This window comes from Pleurodeles waltl, chromosome 9 (assembly GCF_031143425.1).
Source record: "Pleurodeles waltl isolate 20211129_DDA chromosome 9, aPleWal1.hap1.20221129, whole genome shotgun sequence".
Taxonomy (NCBI): Eukaryota; Metazoa; Chordata; class Amphibia; order Caudata; family Salamandridae; genus Pleurodeles; species Pleurodeles waltl.
The window spans coordinates 229,027,760-229,048,263 of NC_090448.1; the positions used below are offsets into that span (position 1 = coordinate 229,027,760).

Sequence of the window (20,504 nt, forward strand, 5' to 3'; positions counted from 1 at the left end):
AAATTGTGGGTAGGCCAATATTACCATGTTTTAAGGAGTGAGCACATGCACTCTAGCACTAGTTAGCAGTGGTAAAGTGCTCAGAGCCCTGAGGCCACAAAAATAGGTCCAGCAAAACAATGGAGAAGAAGAGGCAAAGCGTCTGGAGGAAGACCACCCTAAAGCTGACAGGCCTGACAATAAACTATTCTTATGATCAAAAGTCAATTCCAATGTGACTGTATTTTCCCCTGGGGGAAATGGTGGTCTAACTTCTTCTCTAGTCATCTCTTGAGAAGAATCTGACTTCGGGCCGGGCTTGAAGGAACTCCAGCTCACAGAGGAGGAAATAAACCATAAAACCAGCTGTTATTTTCCCATTAATGGCTTTCACTGCTGTTGTTTACCTCTTTTTCCCTTTCCCTTTCTTAGTATCCCATCTGCCTCCTTTGGATGCCTTCCTGTTTCTTTAACCTTTTCTAGGCACTATCCTCTTTAAAACAGCCCTCTCTCAGGGTTTTTTTTTAACTTGAATTGTTCTTCCCCGTTTAATGTCCAATTCCTTCCTACACCCCTTCCCAATCCTAAATGTTCCCAGTAAAGTATGAGTTTTGGTGGCAAAGAGATTCCCTACGCTTTGCCCTCTGTCACCATGATCCCAATTACAGGGAGTGCAGAATTATTAGGCAAGTTGTATTTTTGAGGATTAATTTCATTATTGAACAACAACCATGTTCTCAATGAACCCAAAAAACTCATTAATATCAAAGCTGAATATTTTTGGAAGTAGTTTTTAGTTTGTTTTTAGTTTTAGCTATGTTAGGGGGATATCTGTGTGTGCAGGTGACTATTACTGTGCATAATTATTAGGCAACTCAACTAAAAAAAATATATACCCATTTCAATTATTTATTATTACCAGTGAAACCAATATAACATCTCAACATTCACAAATATACATTTCGGACATTCAAAAACAAAACAAAAAAAAATCAGTGACCAATATAGCCACCTTTCTTTGCAAGGACACTCAAAAGCCTGCCATCCATGGATTCTGTCAGTGTTTTGATCTGTTCACCATCAACATTGCGTGCAGCAGCAACCACAGCCTCCCAGACACTGTTCAGAGAGGTGTACTGTTTTCCCTCCTTGTAAATCTCACATTTGATGATGGACCACAGGTTCTCAATGGGGTTCAGATCAGGTGAACAAGGAGGCCATGTCATTAGATTTCCTTCTTTTATACCCTTTCTTGCCAGCCACGCTGTGGAGTACTTGGACGCGTGTGATGGAGCATTGTCCTGCATGAAAATCATGTTTTTCTTGAAGGATGCAGACTTCTTCCTGTACCACTGCTTGAAGAAGGTGTCTTCCAGGAACTGGCAGTAGGACTGGGAGTTGAGCTTGACTCCATCCTCAACCCGAAAAGGCCCCACAAGCTCATCTTTGATGATACCAGCCCAAACCAGTACTCCACCTCCACCTTGCTGGCGTCTGAGTCGGACTGGAGCTCTCTGCCCTTTACCAATCCAGCCACGGGCCCATCCATCTGGCCCATCAAGACTCACTCTCATTTCATCAGTCCATAAAACCTTAGAAAAATCAGTCTTGAGATATTTCTTGGCCCAGTCTTGACGTTTCAGCTTGTGTGTCTTGTTCAGTGGTGGTCGTCTTTCAGCCTTTCTTACCTTGGCCATGTCTCTGAGTATTGCACACCTTGTGCTTTTGGGCACTCCAGTGATGTTGCAGCTCTGAAATATGGCCAAACTGGTGGCAAGTGGCATCGTGGCAGCTGCACGCTTGACTTTTCTCAGTTCATGGGCAGTTATTTTGCGCCTTGGTTTTTCCACACGCTTCTTGCGACCCTGTTGACTATTTTGAATGAAACGCTTGATTGTTCGATGATCACGCTTCAGAAGCTTTGCAATTTTAAGAGTGCTGCATCCCTCTGCAAGATATCTCACTATTTTTGACTTTTCTGAGCCTGTCAAGTCCTTCTTTTGACCCATTTTGCCAAAGGAAAGGAAGTTGCCTAATAATTATGCACACCTGATATAGGGTGTTGATGTCATTAGACCACACCCCTTCTCATTACAGAGATGCACATCGCCTAATATGCTTAATTGGTAGTAGGCTTTCGAGCCTATACAGCTTGGAGTAAGACAACATGCATAAAGAGGATGATGTGGTCAAAATACTCATTTGCCTAATAATTCTGCACTCCCTGTATATGCTGGCATAAAGCACTGATGCACCTAAAATGGCATGGCATGGCACCCTGATGGAGGTAACCACTGTAAGGGACCACGTAGCTTGCCCATGCAGCATAAATGGAGGGGTTTCACAAATGAACCTGAATAGTATATCACACCTGAGCAATGTTTGTTCTCAAGACCATATAAAAGCATACAATGAGTTGACAAACAAATATCTGTGGACTACTATCAAGAAGGACTGACGATGGTCCCAGAGTATAACCCTCTGGAAGCAAAATTGGTGGTGGATGAACTGGATGACAAAGGCATGTCAAGATTATCCCGCCCCTTAGTGGTCACCTCCCATGAACCCATGCTCACCCTGAAACTAAAATGGGAGGAAGATCTAGGCCCAATAGAGGATGATGGGTGAATAGAGGCCAAAATGGGAGTGAAACCCTTCCAGTATTCTCCCGCCTCCAATCGCTTCAATTAAAATATTTCCACGAGTTTTACTGCCACCCAGTGCACTTGCGGAAAATGCTGTTGAATCCCCAATCCTTACTGCCAACAATGAAAAGTGGCAGTGGAAATATATCTACATGTGATTTGGGAGTGCCAAAATATTCCAATACAGGCAGGTGACAGCATGTACCATGGAGAAGGCGGTTGGGTGAAACATAATGTTAGAGCCAAAAATGATGATATTGGGAATCATGGCCAAATGGGGAGGCTCACAGCACATTAGAACTCTTGTTGGTATGGGCTTGTTAACCACTAAAAGGGACACTGTCAAACAATGTCATGCCAAAATATCCCTCTCCAAGAGTGAATGGACCAGAAGGATGGGTTTTTATACCATAGCTGGAAAAAAGTATATTGAGGCAAAGGTTGTCATACAAAAAAAACACCAAAATCTGGTGAAGATGGTGGACTATTTACAGGCTGTAAATTAATGAGCAAGCAGGTAAAAATATTTTAAATTGTATTGGTCCCCCTTGTTGCCTTTTGCACCTTACTGTAACTAACATGATATGTAGAGAACACTGTAGGACTTGCATAAGATGTGGAAAAATTCAAAACTAATAAAAAGAGTTCATCAAACAAAATTATGGTTTTGGGTCTGTCCTCTTACCCCTCCCCCTCTTAATTGGCACGATTGTGCTTCATTATTGCTTCTTCGCTCCTGCCACCAGAAGTCCTCATGGCTTACTGGGTGAGTTGGTGTCACCAAATCCACACCAGTTTAAACACCTGTGTGAGCAAAGTCCCACCAGGAACATGATAGGAGCTCACTGCATCTCTGGTCAGGAGACAGCTCAGAGACCTACGGCTTACAGTGTTTGCTTGACTTCACTGACCTTGCAGCTCTGATTCTGCCCTCTAAAGCTTCACATTTTGTCTCTCCTGCTGGAGCTCCCTGGTACATCTGGGCTGCTTCCCTTCTCTGGCCCTCTATGTTCTTTCTTGCCATCCTCATGGTCTGCGGCGTCCATGAAAGGAGTCTGTCTTCTCGTTTTATTCTTCTCTATGTCATTCTTCCTCTATGTCTGTTTTCTTTTTTCCATGTATTACAAACTCCAAAGCTGTGTCTTAATTTTCTACATGCAAGGTGTGTCTAATACATTCTGATGGTCTCCATACGTAGAATTCTTCTGCTATGCTGCCTGTATTCATTGGCTACCCTTCAAACTGTGGTCCTCGACATCCCATATATGAGGCATGTTTGAATTACTGTAGTGCCCACATCTTTGTATTTGCTCCTCCCCTCTCTGGGGCATCGAGAGAACTATAGAACCTTAGGCATCTTGTCAGATGGACACATATACTTTCTGGAACTCAGCCCAGGCCAATTTTATGTGATGTATTCTTGGAGTGGCTTCCCTGAAAAAGGTGCAAGTTTGCCGAAACATGCAATGAGATTGAAGCCACAGTATTAGAGATTGTAATATAAAGAAGTTGGAGTCGCAAATATTGAAGACTGTAATATGCACCGAGGAATTGATGAAAGAAGATACTCAACATAAGTAATATTCTGGAGTTTTTTTTTAACACTAGTTTAACAATAATTTGAAATGTAAGTCATAACATTGAAAACTGTGCAACTAATGAGATAAGATAATAAATATAATCAATATTTCGGAAAAGTACTGTAGTACTAGCTGACAAAATGTACAACGACAAATGGCGTGACTCATATAAAAGATCAATGATCTGAATCACTGTACGCAAATTTATATGAAATTGATTGTAAAGTCATTTCAGTAGAAACTGTGGCCTTTAGAAGTGATGTATACATAAGTATGCAAAACAAACATGTGAAGAGAAAGAATGGGGTATGTATGAGAGTATGTGTAAGACGATGTTGTGGAAGGTAGTATATGTTTTTTAATTTGTTGAGTGTGATAATGTTTAAATATCTATAGATACATTGTTGAGATATAATTTGTAATAGACAATAAAGATTATGCTGTAAAGAATATTTATTCTGTCTGAGCCATATGTACTATCTATATCATAGTGTTTGGAACAGTAAATTAAATAAGGTTGCCGGGGTCTTTTTCTAATTTTCTCTGCAGTATACCAACATTTTATTGATATGCAGAGGAATGGTATGTGACATGTCCTCAACCAGTAGGCTAGCTACATGTAAACGTTATGTAGCAGACAAGAAAGGGGTCCCATCTTTAAAGCTAAGGGAAGGGTTATAATGCACTTCAGTCTCTTTTCCACCTGTTCAAGATTATTGTGTTGGTCCTGACTCAGGCTAACAATATATAACATAAATACCTATCTAATAAGTTTGTGACCATGGCTCATGTGGTCACAAACTGTGGCCCTCAACAAAGTCTCATGTAACAATAACAAATTATGTTTTCATCATTTAGGATGCTAGGTCCCATTCGGCATTCCAGTGGGAGACTTCCTCAACCACACTGTCAAGGACTGGATGCTGAGATAATCTGATGAGTTCTCAGATAGAAACAAAACAAATACAAAGGGTCAAAATAAAACTCAGTTGAAGTCTCTTAGCTCTTGATTTAAGACATAGATGAATACTGAAGTGATTAGCAAGAAAACACACTCCTCCCGACATCAGGAAGGAGAAACCAGCCAAGCCAGGAAATCTGGAAGTAAATTCCAGTAGAAGTTTCAACTGCTGCAAACAAAATCAGGGGCAGAAAATGGCAAAGAATGAAGGAAGTAACAAAATGTAACAAAATATCAGGGAAATAATGAGTAGTGATGTTTGGAAATGGCTCCTAATATACGATTCATACAGGATATAACATCACAGACAAAGGCTTTACTTCATCTTGGATTGGAAATCTTGAATAGCATCACCACCATCTTGAAAGGGCAGCATGAAAGGCTTGCTGTCACTTATTTTCTGCAAATGTTCATCTGGTACATAAACAAGAAGCCCAAGTTTACATCCTTCGTCCAGTGCTGAACTCCGCGTTCTTCCCAAAGCCCTATATGCCTAGTGCTCTAGGCAACTCATTGAACACCCTCTGGGTGATTGTGAGTGTGGAGGTGCCAGAGAGCCCAGGCAGGGCAGATACTCAACCTGCTGAGTGTGGCGTGCAACTACACGTTGCCTAGGCACTGCGTGGGGAGTTCCTTCCTCTCCTCAATGCATAGAGTCACTGGTAATTTTTCGACACACATGTTCTGGTGCTCTCAAATTTGGCAGTGATTCCGTGGAGGCAAGAAGCCAAATTGGTTTACATGAATTATGCCAGTAATCACACCATATAGCCTCTTTGCCAGTTCTGGACCATCCACTGCTCCTTTGTCAGTTTTGGTAGGGCACGTGATCTTATGATTTTGTCAATTTGTTCAGTAGGTTGGAACAGAAGTTGTGTGCATAATTATTTTACATAATCATAAAAGCCTCTGTTAATACCCTATTGGGTAAGCACTATGAGCCCATTTCTGCCCTTCAAGGCAATCACGTGTGAAGGAGGGGACAACCTCTCTAGGAGTCAGGGCAGAAGCTTGGCTCCTATGCAGCATCTTTCCGTAGTGGTTGTCTTTCTGAACTGTTTTAGAATTTATCTAGGGTGTCTATTAGTGTTGCTAACCTCCACTTTTTGCATTTTGTAAATGCAGAAGTAAATTGTTTGAGTTAAATATTTTTTTTTACTTTTTCATTTACTTTACCATCAGAAGGTTCAGTTGGGGAGGAGATCTCCCAACGGTAAAGGATAGGGAAGGTTTGTACAGTTGATTAAATGTTATGATAAATTTGTAAAATATTTTATGTTAGATATTATTGTAAGTTAATTTTATATATTTATTTTAAATGTAAAATCAAAGACAAATACTCCAGCATCAATAATTATATGTTGAATAAAATATGTAATTAATTTAAATATATCAAATTAAAATAAAATTATTTATATAAAGTGTAAATTAAAAATAAATTGCCACATAAAGTAAAAAATAAAACATATGCATTAAGAATTATTAAAAGTGATGCATAGAAATAAATGTAGTTTAATTACATTTTAATAAAAATGAATGTTACATTAGTTTACAAAAGGTTTTTAAAACTTTTCATGATATGATTAAACACTAAGGGGGTTATTCCAACTTTGGAGGAAGTGGTAATCCGTCCCAAAAGTGACGGTAAAGTGACGGATATACCACCAGCCGTATTACGAGTCCATTATATCCTATGGAACTCGTAATACGGCTGGTGGTAAATCCGTCACATTTGGGACGGATTACCACCTCCTCCAAAGTTGGAATAACCCCCTAAATGTTATATATTTAGATTTTTTTAACATTACATTATGTTTATGTATGTTTTAAGCTATTTTAATTAATGTAATGTAAATTTACATTATTTCATATGGGGTGTTATTTTAAGTATCTGTCTTAATTGTTTTCTGTGGGATGGTGTTGCTGTGTCAGTGGTTGGCCATGTATGGTGTTGCACTTACTACTGTTTCTTTTTGGCAATAGGAGCTTATAATCATAAATTTGTCTCCCCAGGACGTGCAAGTCTACACGTTTCAATAACGTTACACTTGGATTTTTTTTATAGCCAAAAGTAGCAAAGCTACTCAAAGGTTTAAGAGTAAATTACAACTGTAAATTATTCACAAGTGTAAGAGATACCTTTCTGAATGGTGCCTTTAATTAAAAACAAAATTGTTGAAATTTACAAGGAACAACACAGATCATCTTTATGCTAGATCTGGATATATACCAAATGGTGACTACTTTTATTAATAGGAAAAAGCTGCGCATAATTACATCTTTTCTAATTGACATCCACGTCCTTGTGTTCCTCCAAGATTCCAAACCCTTCAGCCTTCTAATTCTGCTTTTGTCCAATGCGTACCTGGGTCCACATCCACTGTGTACTCCCCTCCATGCTCTCTCTACCGGTACAGGAATAAGTAACACTGCTCACAAATCTTATTATTAAATATTTTGTCCCTCTAAGTCCTGCCTCAGGCGTGTGGCAGTGACAGACTAGAGTAGTAAATCTGTCAACCATTTCCGCCCATAATTTTAGTTCTTCTATTCATGTGGAGTCTTCTAAAGTCCTCATTTGGACGTTCTCAGCTAGGGCCCAATCAATTAGCTTTCTCCTCCATTCTATCTGTTCTGATGAATAGGTTGCTGATTCTGATGCCTGGATCTAATCCTGTCTCCAGCACTTGACCTAGAACTTTGCTATTCTGCCCAAATCACTTTGTGGTCATGTGGTCAAACTGTACACGAATGACACGTGCTGTCTCTTGATTTAACAGATGGCCATGTTATTATGTACAATATTTCTGATTAGATAAGCCTAATTCCTAAATAAATGTGTTTGAGGGGGTCTCCTAAATATTTGTTTAAACTTCACCAATCATTTTTTGTCTCCATCAGGAAACTCCCTCTGTCGAAAGGAACCCCAAGATGTTTTGCTTGACTGTACCATTGTTTGACATCCACCTAAGGCCTATATTAGGTTGCTAGGCATGCACATGCTTCTGTTCTAATGGAACCAATCTTATGGGAAACGAGGGAATGGCAGAGTAGGCTGTCATACATTGGGCTAGTTTTATGGCTGGACATACTGTGAGATCCTTTAGTGATGCAGCTCTAAATGTTTACCTGTGGGTGAGGCACGTACATTTGGTAGAAGTATATGCATAATCTTCCACTACTAAGCAATTCAATTTCCTCTCTAATGAATGTGCCAGACCCTGGAGTACTGTAATATTTCATGAGTATTTTATTAACTCCCTGTAGAATATAAGGCTTTTTGACAGACATATGTAGGAGATTATTCATTTGATTCAAAAATTTTAAACAGTTCATGGCAGGAGAACTCTCCCCTCCCTCCACTCATAAAGCCTCCTGAAGGGGATTGGCCTGTATGGAAATTTTTTCAGGGCAACTTTCAATTTGAGTCCAGCTTTGATAATGGAAGACGTCTTCAGCTAAGTTAATGTCAGTCTGGCAACAGAATCTGACATGGCATAGTCAGGCTCAATCATAAGCATTCATGGAGTATGACTGCATGTCCACATAGTTAGATGGTGTTGCTAACCAGAGTACAACAACTAGCACTGGGAAGGCTTATTACTCATATTTTTACCTTGGTGACATGGGCATTGCAGTTATGGCTGTTAGATATCACTGATGCTGAGGCATTCCAAATTGATAAAGCGTTTCTAACATTAATACTAGCAATCATGTCAGATGGACTCAGGTGATCAATGCATGTAATCTTCCATAGGGTGGCGACTAATGTACTCTTGACTGATGTGGTCACTATTACAACTCTAATATTAGTAGCGCTGGATGATTTTCATTGAACATAAGTAGCTTGTATTACAGAAAACGTTGTAGACCCCTAATTTAGATATTGGTTAAGACAGTTCTGTAGCTTGGCGACTATGAAAGAAATGCAGGCATTTTTAATGGTAAAGTATGCCTTACTAGACAGACATTGAGGGTCAGCAAGGAGTTGAGAACCTGGCCTGCATTTTTTAGACCAGCAATAATGAGCATAGAAGAGTGGAGAACAGCCTGAGAAGAAGATATGGACTAAAGTGATAAAGAATAAGGAATTGCCAATGTCCAGTCTGCATAAGATGGTTGTGTGGTCTATGAAGAGATCACATCACTGAGGGCAAAAAAAAATGAGTTTTTGAAAGGAGTTTGAATTGGAAGGCAGAGTGTTTGTATGTTTAGTTTGATATGTGTGGTGAGGTAAGGCAAGGAACACAGGGTAATATCAAGTGATTTGCCAAAGTAAATACTCATATGGAGTGTTGCTGTACAAAAGAAAATGTGGCCCCAGCTCATGACAATTAATAGTAGAGTGGACGAGTTAAGTGAACATTTTAGGATTGGAAGGGGTAGTTTGAGTGAGCAAGCAAACACTCAGCCCTAAAAAGAGTCACAGTATTTCTACAGCAAACTGGCATTACTTGCATATGACATTTATAATTATGGGTCAATGGTACATTAATAAAAATATCAGGCTAGCTCGGCTGTCACCTAGAAATTCCAAGTAGTAGTGGAAATGTGAAGTAAACAGAGTTCAGCCTTGGGACACATCACAGTTTATGGGCTGAGGCTAGGGTAGGACCTGGAATGAGTTTTGAATAATGAACATGTAAAGAGGAAGAAGAAATTCCACAATGATGGCCAAAGTTATTGGTCCATAAGCACAAGGTAACCATCAGAATCCAGACTTGTGTCTGAACGATGCATACAACTAAGAGACAATTATGCAACCTCTAGTATTGGTAAAACATCTGGAGGATCCACTTACAGAGAATTTTGTATGTAATACCCCCACTCCCCACCCACCAGATGGTCCACAATACTTTATGTTCAACATGCAGCTGAGTGAGCAAAACATTTCTAATACCAGTGATTATACTGTAGGCCCCAGAACTGGCAGATCAACATAGAGAGTTTTAGAGCACACCTACAAAACACACCTGGACACCAAGAGACTGGGGCCCATGCAGCTGATATGGGAAATGAATTTTGATAAGGATGCAAGTGGCAACAAACATGCCTCCCATTCAAACAGGCTACTGGCCTATGGCACTCCTTTTTTAAGACAGCAACCCCACCAGACTGCCACATGAAAGCTACCCGCATTAGAAATTGTAAGAAAAAAACTACCATGCTTCCCCTTCACAAAGGTCAACATCTTGATAAAAAGGCAATATATTATTAGTATTTCTGGTCTTCCCGGATGTGCAAAGCTTCAAGAAAATTTGACAAAAATACTGCACTGATGGCCCATTCGCCCTATTCAGAGTGCATACTTGAGTATACACTTTAAAGTGAGTGAACGGAACAAAACTGGCAGATGTCCCATCCGCCCTGTTTTTACTTTAAATAGCTCCTTATTACTTTTGTGATAGTGCTACATTCATAGCAACTAATAACAAGTACATGTCTTTCAAGCCCAAATGTACCTATAACCGTGCATCAGTATGTTCTTTAGGAATAAGTCATATATCATTTTAATCAATTTTGTTAAGCCACAAACAATACCAGATACAATACCAGATCACTTATTTTTGCTTAGTTTACACAGTTGTCACATTACTCCCCTATGTAATTTTGTCCTAGATGTACAATTGTGGTAACTTATTGCAGTTTGTTTACCACATTCTTTGTTCGCCGCATCCTCGATCTTCAATAAATTGTGACTGCCTTCTGTGTTCTAATCTGGTGAGAGGACTAGAGTGGGCAGGCTCCTTGGTGGCAAATTCCCCTCTCTGGTCCCTGTCTGTGCCTCAGCATTTTAGCTCATGTCTAAAAGACTAGAAGTATGGTTGTTAAAGTATATTCTTACACTGTGTCTGCTGAATAAAGGCCCTCTCTGAAACTTTTTACATTCCTCCTCCTCATTTTCTGGCCTTGTTTTTGCTAGCTTTAGGACTCTGTGCACTTTACTACTGCTAACCAGTGCTTAAGTGGTTGTGCTCTCTCCCCTAAAACACAGTAACATTAGCTCATACTCAATTGGCATATTTAATTTACATCTAATTCCCTAGTAAAGTGCACTACATGTGCCCAGGGCCTGTAAATTAAAAACTACTAGAGCGCCTGCAGCACTGATTGTGACACCCACATGAACATCCCCTTAACCATGTCTCAGGTCTGCCACTGCAGAGCCTGTGTGTGCAGCTTTAAACTGCCATGTCGACCTGGCAAGTTAAGCCTCTTGCCACGCTTAAACCTTCCCTTTTTATACATACAGGTCATCCCTAAGGTAGGCCCTATGTGACCCACAGGGCAGGGTACAATGTATTTAAAAGACAGAACATGTACTTTTAAGTCTTACATGTCATGGTAGTGAAAAACTCTCAAATTCGTTTTTTATTACTGCAAAGCCTATCTCTACAATAGGATAACATTGGGATTACCTTGTTACATCTTATACGTGTAATTCACAGTCTGGAAGAGATAAGCCTGCCAAGTTTGGTGACTCTGAACTCACAATTTAAAATCACAATTTATGGTGAAGTTGGATTTTAGATTGCAGTTCTGATGCCACTTTTAGAAAGTTGGTATTTTCTTACTTTAGCCATTTGGTGCCTACTGCCTGTTTCCAATACACATCTGGGGGTGGATGACAGCTGGGCTTTGTGCATTCCCTCTAGACAGCCACACACAAAGGGAACTTCGTTGTTCCTGATGGGCCATTCACTTGCTGATGGCCCATCACCAGACTGATGGATCTTCCTGAGCTGGATAGGAGAGAAGAGCTGACAGTTCCATTTGAAAGAGCTGCATACCTCCCTGTAGCGAGTCTGGAGCCAGGGCAGAAAGAGCAGGGACATTGTGCACTTCAAAGCCTTTCTCTGAAGTCTCCTCCACTTCAGAGGCACACTTGGGTGTAAGCTGGGTGTAAGTACTGGACATCAAACACCACCAAATCAGTACACTTCTGGACCTGAGGACTTCTGCCAGGAAGAAGAGACTGTCACTCTGTTGGACGTCTTCTTTGCTGTGCCTGCTGCCCTCCTTGCCTGGGGGTGAGAAAAACTGGACCTGCATCTCTACATCCCAAGAACCAAAGTGACTCCAAGGGCTTGCTGGCTTGCCTCCTGTTCTGAAGTCTCAGGGACATCAAAGACATCATTCAACTCTGCTATTATTTCCAGACTCTGCCCACCGTGTGTCCTACCCTGCCAAGTGGTGCAAATCCAGTCCAGGGCTCTTGGAAGTGGGCTCTGCAACTGTCTTCTACAGAAATCCACGCATCACCACCACTGCGCCGATTGGAACTGCCGCATCCCTCCTCGAGGCTGGTACACCACAACTGGTGCATCACCCTTGCCCCTGATGCATCGCCTTTGCATCGCCAGCTCACCGGCTTGATGACGACACGTCACCTTCATTGTAAAGAGTTTGATGGCACAACTTGAGGACACTGCATCAACGACTGCGTGGGTCAGAACCAATGCATCGCCTTCTCGTTGTCTCCTCTGCTCCTCGCATCAGATCTTCAACGTTGACACAACCCTCCACACAAGGTACTGCTTCAGCGGAACAAGGTTAGTCCCTGTAACTGGCCCACGCTCCATTATGGTCGGCCTGAACTTTTGGATTTATTCTGTTTGGCGCTTTAAGTTTCTAAGCACTGCATTTGCAGATATTCTTTAAAAATTCATATCTTGACTTCTACTTATTGGATTTTTGTTGTTTTCATCTTGCTTTGTTCATTAAATGAAGCTCTATTTTTCTGACCTGGTGTGGATTATTTTTGTGTGGTGTTTTCACTGTTTGGCTGTTTTAACTGTTGACAAATACTTTACACGTTGCCTCTTAAGTTAAGCCTGCCTGCTACAGAGGGTTACCACAGGTGAATTTATGATGTGTATCTGACTTACCCTGGCTAGGATTGTGGTTCGTGCTTGGACCGGGTGCATACTTCTGCCAATCAGAAACCCAATTTCAACATGTGTATAGTCACACATATTACTCTGATGTGAAAAGGGATCGAACATGACTATTTTGTAGCTATGGCTACTTTGTGCAGAGCTGATAATATAATTTTACGTTCAGATTTTACTTAGTAAGAGTTCATACACCATATTCATAAAAAATTTCATTTTTAAGTACAGTTTGTCTAGTGTTCTCCAGGTAGGTTGCCATCACCAAGAGAGGAAAGGCCCTGATTTAATGTGTTAATTTTGCTCCCCCTGATAATTTGTTATGTTTTCCTGCACTTTTACCGGTAGTGGGAAAACCTGACCAAATGTTTCAAGACTGAAAATCTGCATGAGGCTTTGGCTGTAGCAGCAGCCAAGCCTCATTTTATTTACTAACTGGAGAAAGTGTACAATGCTCCCATGCCAGACAAAAGTTTATTTTCCTCCACCACTCCCTCGCAATCCGATTAACTCCCACCGCACCCACAGTCCTGTGCATACATTTTCCCTCGTATGTGATAAAACCCCATGGTTTTACAACCAGTGAAATTGGTCCCACGTTGTAATCCCCCATTCCATTGGATTTAACTATAACAGTAAAATCACACACACTTTTAAAATGGCATCAGTAATGTCCAACTCGTAATTAGGGCTCAGAAAAGTGAACATTTTATTCGGATGGTCCAACATCTAAATGAAAAGTATAATACGACTTTTCAAAATATCACAAAGAAAATTCAGTTTGATAATAAGTTTCATCGCTACAAATTAGACATGGGGCTCTTTCACACCCTTTTCTGTTTATCAGTTTAGCTTTCTTGGACAGGGGTGTAGCATGTGCTTGGTTTGTCAAAAAATAAACAAACAAAAGCTTGGGCTCAAAGTTCTTAGGAGCCTGCTGCCATATTACACACTTGCTAAATAAAACTGCATGGTTTTAGTTCCACTGTATGCCTCTTTCTTCTACTACCCTAAACTCTGTCTGTTTCTTTCATTCATATATGATCTTTTAATCCACGTTTTCGCCCTTTGTCATTGTTTTCCTATCTTTCGCTTTCTCTATCTTTCTCCATTCTCTGTCTTTTTTTCGTTCGCACTGAATCAAAGTCTAATAATCCAAAGAAAAAATATGAGTGCTGGTGCCCACCACCTGCAGCTAAAGCACAAATAAATCACTGGGACTGGGAACATAAGACTAAGAGATGGCAACCTCCCAGCAGAGAGCACCCACCAACCTGTTAGACATTTTCGCAAAGTCCACTAACTAACTGAATGCTAGCAGGGATTCCGTCTTAAAGGCTACCGTATGTAATTCAATGTCCCAAAACACGTTTTATTCTCACCTGAGACTTCTTCAGAGAAAGCAGAAAGGCTGTTGGCGCTAAAGAACGAGAACAGAAAGCAGGTGCGTGCGTTTGCAGACAAACTGGAATAAGGACGTGCGACGAACCGAATGTGTGCCTAATTCCCCTGTCAGCGAAAAGCGGCTCTCAAAATAAGAACACATCAAAGAGATGGCTTTAGACAGGGTTTATGTCTCTGCGTGAAAGTGGCCGTATGTGTCTTTCGCCATTCCATTTATTTGACGTGTGTTTTTTTTTCGTTAGCTGCTGTCCTTTCTTCCAGGTACAGGGGTCCAAAGGGCGGTGTAACGCAGAAGCAGGTTAATGATTAATTTGAAGCAGTGCGCTGCATTAAAATGCGCTGTGCTGAAGGCTGTTTCTGTCACAGCACGGGAAACCACGTTTAGCACATTTTTAGATTCTGTCATTATCCCCAGAAAGCCCTATACTATTGTGAATGCTGAATTTATTAATAATGAATTTTATATGTTATGAGTTAAGAATTTGCAAAGAAATTAGATAAATAGAGAAAATGATGTGCAACTTGGAAAATGTACCCACTTGAGTGGCCACCATGAATGCGTAATGCTCTAGAGGATGCATATTAATTATTATTCAAAGCATATGTGTAGAGAAATTATAGTAATATGTTATATTATTTATTTGACATTATGCACTTGCTTATTAACTGTAGACCTTAAGTTAGCGAGATTTGGGCCTAGTTTGCACAGCCTCACATTAAACTGCAATGTCTGAATAAAATCGTAGGAATTTATGTCCAGAAGATTTAATACATTTATTGTTCATACTGTGTAGACCAAACACTTAGCAAATTCCTTTAACTTTCTCATGAGAATTAGTTGCTAGAATGTTCTGTATGAGCATTTGCTACATTAAGAGTTTGATGAGTGAGACAGTGATGCTCCCAGGATCCAACAATGGATGCACTGACGGGAGGACGAAGGGATACAAGAATGTTACCTGACGAGCCTGAGGATGGAAACAGCAGAAGATAAGCCAATCATCGAAGTGTGAAAGACAGCTTAAATAGATTTGGGGTTTAATTCCAATTGGATTGACTGTAAACGTACGGTTTTCTGACCAATTGTAATGTGGTAAGTTCTTTAGGAGATTTTAACTTAGCCTGACTGCACAGAGGAGTAGCACCACTTTTCCTACTTTGAATTCCTCCGCAGAGGTTCTGTTTTGGGAGCTGAGCAGTTCCCAACTACTTTTTCTTAACTTTAACTTGAAGCTTGATGGCTAAACGACTGATGCTGTCTCTTAGAGATTGCTTCTTAAGTGGTTCAGATTTGCTTAGAGACCCCTGTGTCTGAGCCATTCCCTTTCACTGTCCTTTGCTGAAGAAGACCAGACGGATGTCCAACTGAAAAAGAGAATTGCAGCTTGCCGATCCATATTGAGGAGATGTATAACAAAATGCTATTGACTTAATTATAGATTTATTATTTGTTTTATGTACCAACCGCTATTTGTTAGAGACATAGTTAGATGATTTTCCAACTTAATTTTTGACTGAAACTGTTTTGCATGAAATCCAAACATGCTGTTCTAATCTGAGGGATAGATAAGGAGAAGCTGGAGATGCTAAAATTATTACTAAAAGAATTTATGTTGTTAGTTTACTGAACCCAAATGTATGCAATTTCCATTGTGCAGTTCTGTTGATTTGCACTGTGATTCTTGAATGTTTGATAGCCAATGCTCTAGCTAAATTGAGATTATACTGTTATATTTGCATTGAGTAGGGACTTATGGTGGAATCACCCTAAGCGTAGTCAAAATGTCCATCGACCTATAACGCGTCCCCTTTTAAATTAATAATAAATGACCTAATATGGACTGACGCGCTAACACTGGCAAAAGGGGCACTTGTAATTGTTGCTTCCTGACAGGAGAGAATTCCAATACGTAAAATCAGATTGGGGTATATATTGGCCATTTCAGACACGTCCTTATTCCCGACATAGAACCGATTTTTAAAATTCAGAATTTTTAATTTTGGAAAACTATGTTTAATTATGGATTTTTATATTCAAATTTGTAATTCTGTGAGGAGTATCCAGAAATCATATGCTAATAAGATATCCCATATTTCAGTTTAAAAACATCATTGTATTTAGAAATTTAAAATCAGAAGTCAGAATGCTTCCTTTGAAATTCCAGTTTGAGATATAGGTCCTCATGTACAAAGAGTCCATTTAAGAAAGTGTAAATTGCGACAAATAACAATTTGCAAGTTGGGATTCCTTGAAAGGCATGAATATAAATGAATTTGTTAGAACTGGGTGCGATTTGCACACTGATGTCTAATGAATGGCGCAGCGAGGGAGCTCCCGCCATGCTCCGCTGCTGTTTCCAGGTGACAGGGGGACGCTCCAAGATGGTGCAGGTGTGAGCCATGATCACGTTTGTGGTCCCCCAAATTTTCTGACTTGATTCCAGCTCCCATCCTGGCTCATCCACGTTGATACACGGTATCAGCACTCTTTAGGTCCCAACATTCTCTATTGCCTGGCTGAGGGAAAAAATAAGGCAGCTCGCACAGGTATATGCCTGCTTCTTTCTGCTGCTTCCATCCCGCTAGGGAGAAAAAAAACAGAAGCATTGGCAAAGCCAATAGGTCTCGCCTATACAAGAGCTATTTGTATGAACTTGTTGGAGTGTCAGAGTGGAGTAGGGGGAGTAGAGTGTCGTAGAGTAGAGGGGAGGAGGGTTCCGTGGCAGAGAGTGTCATAGAGTGAAGTGGGTTGGAACATGGTGGAGTGGGTTGGAGTGGTTTGAGGAAGTGGGAAGGGCTGGAGTAGAGTGGGGTGGATTGTCACGACTTGCGCGCTGCTTTAACCTGGAGTCTGCAGAACAAGTGGCGAGGATCTTGTTCCTCAATGTTCGGCCTTGGCCCAGGTGGGGGCGACTCTTTCTGGTAGCCACAGTGCTGCAGGCAATGGAAACGCCAAGAGCAGGCCGTGTCCTTCAGAAGTAGTGCCAGAGGGAAAAAAAACCTGAAAGGGGAAAAAAGCTCCAAAAAGGAAAGGTTTCTGAAAATGGAGCAAATGAATAGGTAAATACAAGAACAAAAGTACAGGAAAAAACACTGGAACAGACGTTAGCCAGTATCGAATACGAGAAGCAGGAGCGAAGACACCATCCAAACAGAAAGTGTTGCAGCGCAAGGAGAGAAAGAATCACAGCCCTTAAATACCATCAAACAGGAAGCGGCCAACAGGAAGTACAAGGGCACCATCTTAGATAGGGAAAAACACATAGAACATAATGGACTAGGAGCCATAGAGAGTAGGGAACAAAGGCATGCTGGGAAGAGAGGGATAATATGGGAAAAAGGAAAAAACATAAAGGAAGGCACAATGAAAAGACAGGAAAAGAAGAAGAGAAGAAGAACAGGTGAGTGGGGGAGGTCAGACCTGCCTGGAAGCGCGTCGCGCAAGGAAAGAACGAGGCCCCATGCCCAATTTGGGGCCTCGTAATGTGCACAGCAGGCTGAGGACGCGGCACGTCTTCAGACCGCGTGCCGCGGCCCGAGCCGAATGTTCGGCTCGTGCCGCACGTGGCGGCGCGACATGGATTGGATTGAGATAGAAAGAGGTGGATTGCTGTGTGGTGGATTAGAGTGGGTTGAAATGGGTTGAGGTTGATTGGATTGGGGTGAATTAGATTGGATTGGGGTGGGTGGTTTGGATTAGAGTGACAGAGCTGGGGTGGATTGAACTGGAGTGGGATGGAGTGGGGTGGATTAGATTGGACTAGAGTGGATTGGAATGGAGTGGGGTGGATTGGATTCACTGGATTGGAGGGGAGTAGACTGGACTGGAGTGGGGTGGGCTGGATAGATTGGAGTGGGTTTGACTGAACTGGGATGGGGTGAGGTGGATTGGGATTGGATTGGAGTGAGTGGGGTGGATTTGAGTGGGCCAGGTGGATTGGCGTGGAATTAAATGGGGTGAGGTGGACTGGAGTGTGGTCGGCTGCAGTGGGAGGGATTGGACTGGAGTGGGGTTGATTATTTTGAAGTGTGTTGGATTGGGGTGTATTGGAGGGTGTGTTGGAGTGGGGCAGACTGGAATTGGGTGGATTAGGGTGGAGTGAATTGTAGTGGTGTGGATTGTAGTAGAGGGGATTGGGGTGGATTGGACTGAGTGGGGTGGATAGGGGTGGGGTGGACTTAACTGGGATGGGGTAGGGTGGATTGGGGAGAGTGGGGTGCATTGGAGTAAAGTAGTGTGGATTGCACTGCAATGGGATGGGGTGGATTGGGGTAGGGTGGCCTGTAGGGGGTGGATTGGGGTGGGTTGGATTGGATGGGGTGGATTGAAGTGGGGTGAATTGCATTGAGGTGAGGTGGATTGGACTGGCATGGTGGGGTGGACTGGATTGGGGTGGATCGCATTGGATTGAGTGGGGTGAATTGGATTAGTGTGGCAGATTGGATAGGATTGGGGTGGATTGGATTGGGGTGGGGTGGATTGAGTGGATTGTGGAGGGCTGGACTGAATGGGGTGGGTTGGATAGGAGTGGGTTGGGTTGGATTGGCTTGGATTAGATTGGAGTGGGGTGGATTGGATTGGAGTGGGGTGGATTGAATTGGACTGGGATGGATTGGATTGGCATGGGGTGGATTGATTAAAGAGGGGTGGACTGGATTGAATCAGGTAGATTAACATGGTTTGGAGTGGGGTGGATTGGACTGGAGTAGGGTGTATTCATGTTGACTGGATTGGAGTGGGGTGGATTGAAGTGGACTGTATTGGAGTGGGGTGGATTGGGGTGGTGTGTGGATGGATTGGAGTGAGGTGGATTGGGCAGCAGTGGACTTGATTGGAGCGGGGAGGACCAGAGTGGATTGGTTTGGGCTGGATTGGCGTGGGGTGGGTTAGATTGGATTGAAGTGGGGTGGGATGGATTGGAGTGCGGTAGGGTGGGTTAGATTGGAGTGGAGTGATCAGACTGGAGTGGGGTAGATCGGCTTGGAGTGGGGTGGATTAGATTGGGATGAGGTGTATTGGATTGGAGTGAGGTAGATTGTACGGGCTGGATTGGATTGAGTGGGGTGGATTGGACTGAATTGCTGTGAGGTGTGTGGCTTGTAGTGGGGTGGATTGTGGTGGATTAGAGTGGGGTGAATTGGGATGGAGTGGTGTGGACTGGATTGGGGCTAGGAGGATTGGTGTGGGCCGAATTGTTTTGAATTAGAGTGGGTTGTTTGGGATTGGAGTGGGGCAGGTTGTCTTGGATTAAAATGGGGTAGATTGGAGTGAGGGCAGATTGTATTAGTTTGGAGTGGAGTGGATTGGAGTCAGAAGGATTGGGATGGAATGCGGTGGATTGGATTGGAGTGGGGCAGATTGTTTTGGATTAGAGTGAGGCAGACTGGAGTGGGGCAGATTTGAGTGGGACAGATTGTTTTGGATTGATGTAGGGCGGATTGGAGTAGGGCAGATTGTTTTGGATTGCAGTGAGGCAGATTGTTTTGGATTGGAGTGGAGCAGATTGGGGTGTGGTAGATGGGAGTGGGGCATATGGCTTTGGATTGGGGTGGGGCATGTTGTTTTGGATTGGAGTGGGACAGACTGGAGGGGTGCAAATTGTTTTGGGTTGGAGTGCAGCAGATTGCAGCAGGGCAGATTGTTTTGGATTACGGCATATGGGAGTGTGGACAGATAGTTTTGGATTGGAGTGGAGTAAACTGGAGTGGGGCAGATTAGATTGGGGTGGGTGGGAGGATTGAGTGGAGTGGGTTGGAGTGGATTGGATTCGGGTGGGTGGTCTGGATTGGAATAAAGTGGATTGGTGTGGGGTGGATTGTAGTAGGGCTGATTAGAGTGGGGCAGTTGGGGGCTACTGCAGAATTATGGGCCTCATTACGAGTTTGGCAGAGGGGATTTCACCGCAACAAATGTGACAGAAATCCCGTCCACCGTATTACTAGTTCCATTATGCCCAATGGAACATGTAATACGGTAGACGGGATATCCGTCATATTTGTGACAGAGTAATCCCCTCCACCAGACTCGTAATGAGGCCCTATA

At 42.2% G+C, this 20,504-nt stretch overlaps 1 protein-coding gene across 3 annotated transcripts in view; it reads right to left on the reverse strand.

Moving 5' to 3' along the window:
- The window catches only part of GLYCTK (glycerate kinase), a 102,056-nt gene that overhangs the window by 35,297 nt on the left and 46,255 nt on the right, over nt 1–20,504 (reverse strand). Inside the window, exon 1 of one of the 3 annotated variants that reach the window (XM_069206598.1) lies at nt 14,440–14,650. The exons of the other annotated variants lie outside the window; for them this stretch is intronic. The gene's annotated coding sequence lies outside the window, so the exon portion shown is untranslated. Of the gene's footprint in view, nt 1–14,439; nt 14,651–20,504 lie in introns of those variants that run through there. 3 annotated transcript variants of the gene reach the window in all.